The 9,348-nt window shown below is 48.5% G+C and overlaps 1 pseudogene; it reads left to right on the top strand.

Moving 5' to 3' along the window:
• The first annotated feature begins 3,772 nt into the window (after positions 1–3,772).
• LOC144148002 (uncharacterized) lies at positions 3,773–7,691 on the top strand (annotated as a pseudogene).
• The last annotated feature ends 1,657 nt before the right edge of the window (positions 7,692–9,348 follow it).

Genomic DNA, 9,348 nt, shown 5'->3' with positions numbered 1-9,348 from the left:
TGCCGACATGCACTATGGGCCGCAAAAACTGTAGGTTGAGTTCCAAATAACCCACTGTGTGTATATGCGCATGATGGTTTTATACCAGGCTTCTAACCAGTATGGATCCGGTTTATTGAGCAAAACGAGTCGCGTCTACGGTTAAGATACAGTAACACTGTTTGTTCAGACCTAGAGGGATATTTCAGTACATTCCCCACAGCCACATCGCCACAATATTCAGATATGCGTCATAAGAAAACTGCGCTCAAGAGGAGGAGGAGAAGGAGGAGGAGAAACTTTGTTTAACAGTAAAATCGAATTGATTAGTGGGCCGGGTCCTCAGTACAGGACAAGAGAGTAATTTCTTCGATTCAATGAACGCCATCCCGAGTAAACCATGATGTGTTCTTTACGCCTGGAAGGGGTGGCTACCAATAAAGAGCTGTTTGGAAATATTCATCGCTTTCGATTCATGTAATATATGCACGTATACTATTTATTGCGTTCGTTAGCTAGTATATCACACCTTCAACACCGTAATCATGTCATAATTGTTTGGGTTGAGAGTAAACTCGTTATGATAACGATGGTTACGGTAGAAATTCGCAGCACAAACGCCGCCTTCGAGTACTCTGGACAACGTACGTTGTCTGTAGCGCGATCGCGGTAGCATAGCACGAACCTTCTCATTCTATTTGCATGTGAATAAACAACGGACGCTGCGAATATACATCTTCTTGCACGCAACCATAACGAAAGCGAATTTGTGAAGAAGTGAATGTATGTTATATCACCCTCAAGAAAATATCCACACGATCTTTGTGGTCCTCCCAAATATCCCAAAACCTACTACTAATAAGACGTCAGTGATGGTGCGGAATATTTAATGCTTTGGGCACAGAAAAAAAAAACATCAACTCGATACTAGTCAACAACGAAGGAATAGAAGACAACCGCTTTGTTTCCTGCTATGCAATGCGCGTGTAGGGGCACTTTCCTTGGCACGTTGTATTGGACTGTTCAGTCTTCATAAGAGCATCCCAAAAATACTGTATGCAAGCCTACGCGTTTTGAATATTTATTCGGGAGCTCTGAGCGCTGAACCTCGCGTATAAGCTAGAAAGGACAAGTTACGCACGATCTTCTGACCGATGCTCTGAAGAAAGTTGTTCTCTCTCTCCTCGTGTGTAGCAAACTTGTGGGAGATACAGCTTGAAATTATTCATGTGTCAGAAGCTGGTAAAAATACCTGAGTTACTAGAAATACACTTTTTGATGCACTAAAGCAACAAAGCGGGCGATTTCTAGCACAGGCGCTGCTGCCCCTCACAAGCGGAGTGTAGCAGACGACAGCGGAGCGAGTCCCTAAGCCGACGTCAGAGCCAGGGGGCGCCACTCAAACATCTCACCGCCAATAGCAGGCTTCGCGACAACGGGCCGCAGAGCAGTTTCGAGCAGACGAAATTGAAGAGCGCGGCGGCCCATACAGAGGCGGTGCGGTGGGGTCACGTGGTGCAGTGACGCCTGGGCCGACTTCGATTTTACTTTTTATGTATAGGCTTCACGTTTCTCCGGCGGCGCCGTCTCCTAACTTTTTCTTCCTCCATGCAAGGGCCGAGCGCCAGGCCGGGGAGTCGCTTGTACCTATTTTATCGGTAGGTGCCCGGCGCCACCAAGGAACACGAATTCACATGGTGCCTTCCACAGCCACGATGGACGCTCAACTCGCAACCGCCTGTGGCAGGACATGCCGCCAGACTATTTCACCCCCGGCAATGGCGCAACGCGGCATGATGGCCGGGGGCCCCGCCAGATGGACAAGGGTCAGGGGCCCCTCGATAGGGTAAAGGCAGCTTTCCAGGCATGGATTCCCCTCTCAAGGGTCCGCACTCGACCAGGGACGCCTGTACCCATTAAAGAAACCGGTGGGTGCCCGGCGGTACCAGGATTCGAACCCAGTACCTTCCGCATACGAGGCGAGTACTGTACCACTGAGCCACCGCTGCGGTTTTTAAAAGTTACGACCCCTTCCACCGGGGCATTCCCCGACAAAGTCGGGTAACTTCCCAAGCACTAGATCCCCTGGGCAGGGGGTGGTTGTACCAATTTTTACTGGTTGGTGCCCAGCGGATCCGAAGTACCTCCCACATTCTCGTACCCCATGGTACAAACCGATGTGGTGGAACGGTTTACAGTACACTGGATCCCCCGTACGGGGGGATCCAGGGATCCAGGGGAACCATGAGATATCTAAGGTATGGATCTAATGAGCGTGTTCTAAGTGTCGGATGCAGTGATAGACTTCGGCCTGGTTTTTCTATCATTTCGTTAAATCTAGTGACTGCTTTTTTTAGGAAGCATTTTAGAGCCAAGACAATTCCGTGCAGTGCGCCTCACAGCTGCCGTACTCGGGCGCTGACGCCTCGTGTCTCGCGTGAGTCCCAGGGTTGCCAGGACTGGCGATTTGTCGCCACACCTAGCAACCCTGGGGGCAGCGGTAGTGTTTAAACATGTTCTGTAGCAAACGCCCATTTCAAGTCATTCTTATCAAAGCAAAGCTTTAAGGTTTTCACAGATGGCGTCTGTAACGTGAAAACGCCCAGCAGGAAAGCCAATTTTCTCAGACGATGATTGTGAATGATCATGGGTGAAGTGAAAGGAAAAAAACGCTTCAGTGGCCGAAATCGAACCTGGGCCCCTCCCGTTATGAAGCCGGCATCTATCCGATAGCTAAACTTTGACATGGTCGAAACTAAGTCCAAACTCGGACGACAACCAAAGAACCTGTCACGAGAGAGCTTTGCGTTCAACCATCGTCGTCGTTAGACAGACCATCGTCGTCATTAGACAGAGGGTGATTTTTCTTTGAAGGCTTCACCTAAACCTGCATATTTTAGCTTTTTGTGTAAAGAGTAGACTACCGCTATTGCTTTCCCGTACCACAGAAAACGGATAAAATCTGTAACAGGGTTTTCTGTCTTGAAATTTCTGCATTTTTTCCACAAAGGTAATCAAAAAGCACTTACTAGCATCGAAAATAGTGCCTTTTCTGGCACCTTCACACATTCACTTTAAGGTGGTGACTTTTTTGGCTACTTTGGGCAATTTCCAGGCGACTTTTCCTCCTGAGATCCTGCATTGACCGGCCCCGTCACGAAGGTAACAGACGTCATGAAATGATGCCGTTCTCACTCGTTGGTAGTCTTGCGTCCATGGGCCCCTGCACAGATGTCGCTACTTGCGAGTGAGTTCGGCGTCATTTCCCGTGCTTATCTTCGTGGCAAGGCTGGTCAATGCGAGATGCAGGACAAGCTGTGCGGCGTACAGCATGGAATTGTTTCAGCTCTAAAACGCTTCCTAAAAAAAGCAGTCGCTACATTTTGCAAAATGTGCGAAAAACTGATTGGCGAGATTTGACAGTGCTAGCAAGGACACTGTCATGAGGTACCGTGATGGTAGCTACAACTTTTCCAGCTCAATTTCTATTTATACCGCTTTGAACTGCAGTAATAATATATGCAACACGGACTAACAATCGCAATGACAATAAAGTGAGGTTGGAGTGAACTTGTTGGATGTCATGCATGCTGATTGTTCTGTCTCTGCTTGCTTGCTTTTTTAAAGTTATAAATGTGCACCTGCTGGAAGGTTTTATCCCAATAACATGAAAGGTGCCATTCAGTCTGCAACCAGCCCATAATTATACCTTCTCACTGAACTGCTGATCGAACTGTTTGAAGAGTCATTGAATTGCATATGTAGTTAGGATTACAGTGTTCAATAAATTATTTTGCTGCAGCCACTCTACAGCCACCTGCCACAAACTAGGGCATTAAGAGACCCAGCGGCGAAGGAGGAAGCCACGGAGCTCTTGGCTTTGCACGCGAACAAGAAGTTAGTGAAGAAGAGACTTGAAGAAAAAACGGGAAAACTTGTCCTGCTCAAGGACTTGAGCAACGCTGCCGCTTCCCTGAGACCACAGGCAAGAAACGACCTCATGAAGACAGCAGCTCTTCTTCACAATGAGCATGGTAAGTGCCTATTCTTATGGTGTGAGTTCTCTGACGAGTATATGGGAAACCTGTATGAACCTGAGCTGAATTGACTAGTGCAGACCACATTATAGGAAGAATGTCCAGTTTATTGCCATGCCACAAATTTGCTAGCTGTATGCTGCCACGGCTGGCCATACGTCTCGATGCATCACTGTGTCATGGTGCTGGGCTTCCCCCTGAGATCTAATATTCTTTGATGGTTCGAACTCGTACAGGGAAAGCTTCTGAGCTTTAGGCAATTTAAGCAGTGCCTAACCTTGCACTGGTGCCTCACTGTATGCTGTGCCCCGGGTACATAGCTTGCATGTAAAACACACTGCACAGGCTTAGAACATGAAATTTGTTTTACAGGTACAGACTACCACATCCTTTCGGATGGAGAAAATTTCCAAGGGATATTGCTGTCCAACCAGTCTATGCGATCGAACATGGATGCCTTTCCTGAATTCTTGGCAATCGATGCAACATACAAACTCCTTGAAATTCGTACACCAGTGTACGTGATGCACGTGGAAGACTCAAACGGAGACACAGAGACTGTGTGTGTGGCTGTACTAGTCAGTGAGGGTGCACAGAGCCTACAATGGATGCTTGACAAGTTCAAGGAGCTGCACCCGTCCTGGACAAAAGTAAAAACCATAATGGCGGACAAGGACCTTTTGGAGCGGGACCTTTTAAAGGAGAGCTTCCCAGATGCGAAAGTCCTCATTTGTGTGTTTCACACTTTGAGGACGTTCCGCCGGGAAATAGCCTGCAACAAGATGGACATAACTCCACAAGAAAGAGACGAAGCCTTGACACTGCTTCAAAAAATGGTGTTCTCACGTTCAAATGAAGCATTTGAAAAGCTGCAAGAGGAATTTGACCAGACTGTTTGCCAGGAGATTCGCTCCTATTATGACAAAAACTGGCGCCCAATCAAGGACGAATGGTATACTGGACCGCAGTTTATGTCAGAAAATTTTAACAACACGACAAACAACAGAATCGAAAGCCTGAACTCAAAATTGAAAAGTGTGATAAAAAAGAACAGCTCTCTTGAAGAGTTTGTGTGTTCACTTTTCACAATTCTCAATGCCCTGAGTGATGAGCGTGACCACAGGGCACTGACAAGCATAGCCAAGCGACCTTGCAAACCACCTTCTAGCCCAGAAGAAACCATGTACCAGCAGTCATTGACTCCCTATGCCTTCAAGCTTGTAAGGGGACAGATGCACCTGTCAACCAAGCAGGTTGCAATCGGCCACCAAGCAGACGTGTTCACTTTCACGTCGTCCTCCGGCAACACGACAACGACAACGACCGACTGCACTTGTTCCTTCTGGAACGCCATGCGACTGCCATGTCGGCATGTTTTTGCAGTTCGGCAGACGCTGAGCATGTCCCTCTTTGATGCTACACTTTTTCTAAAAAGGTGGTCAAAGGAATACTACTATGCGCATCAAAGAGCCTTCCTTTGTCAAGAGAGCAGCACAACTGAGCACTCAATTTCAGTGCAAGCAGCAAGACCTAGGAGGCCAATGTCTGAGCATGAAAAATACAAGGAGGTGTTTCCTACATGCAAGTACCTAGCACAACTTGCTGCAGAAGAAACAGGTGAGAGGTACCAGACACGTGTAGCGGTTTTGCTGGCACTGTCAAAGGCATGGGAGGAGGGACGCGATGTTGAAGTTGTGGAGCTGTTGCACCAAGGGGCCACCTCCCCTTCATCACTGGAGCAAGGTCAACACCCTGCACAAGAGAATCCAGAACTGCCCACGAGTTTGTCGGATGAGGACGAGCAGTACGAGGTGTTTCAAAGAGCACCAGAGAAGCCGCAGTCAGATGGAAGGAACGAAATTCTTCAACTTGCCTCCGACCCTGCTGAACCACTTGAGACCATGCCTGCGAACAGGGAGGCGCACAGGGCCCACGATGCAGGTGCTTGCGGGACTCTCGACAAAACGGCGGGAGAAGTGCAGCTACTGCAAAATACATTGCCCTCTACGAGCAGCGCTGAGCCCTCAGACAATGTGTTTGAACGGCTTGGAAAACTAAAAGTGCCAACCAAGGTGAAGCCACGCGGTCGACCCAAAGGAGCCGAGAAGACGGTTATTGGGCTTCCACGACGACGGCAGGGACCCCGTCAGGGTGGCAGGGAACATGCAACGAAACTACAGCCATTCCGTGACCTGCCTCCGGAGGAAAAGGAAAGCAGGATCCTTCGTTGCCTGATCCCTCAAGGCCTGCTAGGGGATGTTCTACAGGGGAAAATGCTTGTTGGTGAGTTTGTTAATTATCTTTGTCTAACAACGTTTACCCTATCTTTTTATTTTTGTTTCCAGGCACTACATAGGTTTCTAATATTGCCTATTTATGGCTGCAACTCTAGCTGTATGTGTTAAGCACAGCAAAATTTGAAAATTACAATCGTGCAGCCTACTACACTGTTAAAAAAAGGTTCTGTGTCACCTTTCAATATTTATCTAATAATGGTTACTGTCTACTCTCTGCTCAGTGCCTACTCTCATCTGTCAGGTATAAAAACTGGAAAACCCTTAGATTTGCAAATTAAGATGTTTGCGATTTTTTTTCTCTTTTGTAGGGTTTCAACGCGCTGCTGCTACACAGGTGATGAGGTGCGCTGTAGTGGAGGGCTCCGGAGTAATTTTGATTTTTAACATGCGCCAAAATCTCGAACACACAGGCGTTTCTGCTTTTCGCCACCATCATGAAAAGTGGCTGTCACGGCAGGGAGCTGAACCCGCGTCCTCGTGCTCAGCAGCACAACACCTTAGCCACTGAGCTACCACTGCGGGTTTGCGAAATTTTGGTCGTATAAGGTGTTTTTGTCAAGATGAAAATAAACTTGTTGAAACTGCTATAACATGCATAATTCACGAAAGGAAAAATTAACCCCCAAAGTGCAAGGATTCATAGTGAAGCTCTTGGGCCTCTAACTGCCTCCATCCATATTCATAGCATTGTGTTGTTTATGTACAATTTTGTTGCAGGTTCAGTACACTTATTCTGCATACTTTACAGATGAGGACCAGGTAGAAACGATACCATCAAGGATCGCAGAAACAATCCTTGATGACGACGTGGACCTGAGCACCGTGCAAAAGTACTTCACTGAAGACGGTTGGACTGCTGTACTGGCAACGGCAGAAGTAAAGAGAAAGAACATAAAATAGAGATGCAACGAGTGCAGGGACTTATTGGAAGAAGACCCATCTGTAGCGTGTGAGCTGTGTCTGTGCTGGTTCCACCAGATCTGTGTTGCTTTGCCGAGCCGAAACAGGGAAAGTCCCTGGTTCTGCCACAAGTGCGTTGCAGCGGCACAACTGTAAAAAATGTGGTAAATTCTCTTTGAGTGCATTGGAATAAACTTTTGTTCTCTTTGGTGACTAGATGAAGTGCCTGTCGCAGTGCTTCATATGTTGGGAGCAGCGTAATACATACCGCTGCAGTGTACCGAGAATGATGCAAAAATGCCTAGCAATGTAATAGATGAAGCAGTTGTCTCCACAAGAATCGACATTTATTGAACTGCATGAATTCCGTTGTGGGAGGCCTTCGTAGTCCAGGAAGGCTTGTTCCTTCGCAGCCCGGAGTGCCCTGTCCACCAGTCGTTGCTGGTCTTGAGGGCATGAACTGGTTGGCTGGTCCTCCCACTGTTCCAGGGTAGGGTTTGGTAGGGGGTTTAGGAGATGGTGAGTGCCGGCACTCCCACATTGAATGTTAAAGAGTGTTGGGTGTGGGGCAGCATTGACAATCCCATGTGTATGTTGTTGAGTAGGTGGCATGGAGCAGTGTTCCGTGGGAGTAATTGATTGATTGTTGGGATTTAACGCGCCGACGCAACGCAGGCGATGAGGCGCGCCGTAGTGGAGGGCTCCGGATTAATTTTGACCACCTGGGGATCTTTAACGTGCGCCGGAATCTCGAACACACGGGTGTTTTTGCTTTTCGCCTCCATCAGAAAAGCGGCCGCCGCGGCCGGGAATCGAACCCGCGACCTCGTGCTCAGCAGCGCAACGCCTTAGCCACTGAGCCACCGCGGCGGGTCATTCCGTGGGAGTAGGGGTTCGCAGCTGTAGGGGGGTAATGCCATCCTCTCTGTTCTCTTGCGTTGTGGTGGGAGGTAGATGCAGCGCTGCAGTCAATAGTTGCCGAGGGCATCAGTGTATCTTAGAATGTCATCGCTGGAGGTCATAGATCAGTCTGCCAACAAGGGAAAAGCCCGGAAAGGGCTCGCGAAAAAAAAAAAACACGGGCCGGGGATTTGAACCATGGATTTTCGTTCTAAAGTGCGCTCAGTACGGGAGGCTCTTTTTCTCAGTGGCACCAGGTTTGTATTGCCAGAGAAAAAGCTACTCTGCAGTGCACGCTCGCTTCAATTATCAATCTTTTTAAGCCAGCAGATGCATGCAAAATTGGTAACGGGTGCGCTTGACGGGCCTGTACTGGCATACGCCGGCTACGTCCGCGTACCTTTCTTTAGTATCGGGTACGTCTGAACTGGCGGCTGGCACCTCGGAAGATTTATCTTCTAAAAAAATGGTGAAAAAAATGCATAGAAATGTTGGTTGTCTTCAACAAAGAACACTAACATGACGGCAGGGGAAATTCGAACCCAGGCTTTCCGTTCACAAGCTCGAGGCGGTACCTCGCCGCTACGAAGTTGGTCAGGGCATAGACTTCTGTATAACCGAAGGCTACGGTCAGGGTTTCAACACGCTCAACGAGACGAACAATCGTGCGAACAACACCCCAATGGTAAATTTTCGACATTAGGCACCTCAGCATTGGTGAAGCCTGTGCCGGTAAGTTGCCGTTCGCGGTAACTCTCGCGCTGCGCAGTCTACTCCCGCAAACACGGTAAACGGTAACGTAAACACGGTAACGATATGCTAAAACTGCCTGCATTACCTGCATTACGGCAATCTCGTCCGGTGTTAATCGCATGAGACCACACGGGAGGCTCTTCCTCCGAAGCGCCGGATTGGCATTTCCAGAGGGAACCACATAGCAAAACCTCAGAGTACACCTGTAAATGCGTCCAACGGGCCTGTACTGTCATCCATTGGCTAAGCCCGCCGTACATTTATCGGAGAAGGGACTTCCGACGTATCTGTAGCAGCTGGCGTCGGGATACGTCCGACGTATCTTTAGCCGCTGGCGTCGGGATACGTCCGACGTATCTTTAGCAGCTGGCGTCGGGATACGTCCGACGTATCTTTAGCCGCTGGAGTCGGCGTACGTCCGACGTACCTTTAGACACAGCGTTCAGGATAACGCCGGATACGAATAACGAATCAAAGTAGTT

This window comes from Haemaphysalis longicornis, unplaced genomic scaffold (genome assembly GCF_048455015.1).
Source record: "Haemaphysalis longicornis isolate Haplotype H1 unplaced genomic scaffold, Haemaphysalis longicornis Haplotype H1 scaffold_70, whole genome shotgun sequence".
NCBI lineage: Eukaryota > Metazoa > Arthropoda > Arachnida > Ixodida > Ixodidae > Haemaphysalis > Haemaphysalis longicornis.
Note: the sequence above shows the minus strand (reverse complement) of the source record. Positions and strands in the feature narration are given on the sequence as shown.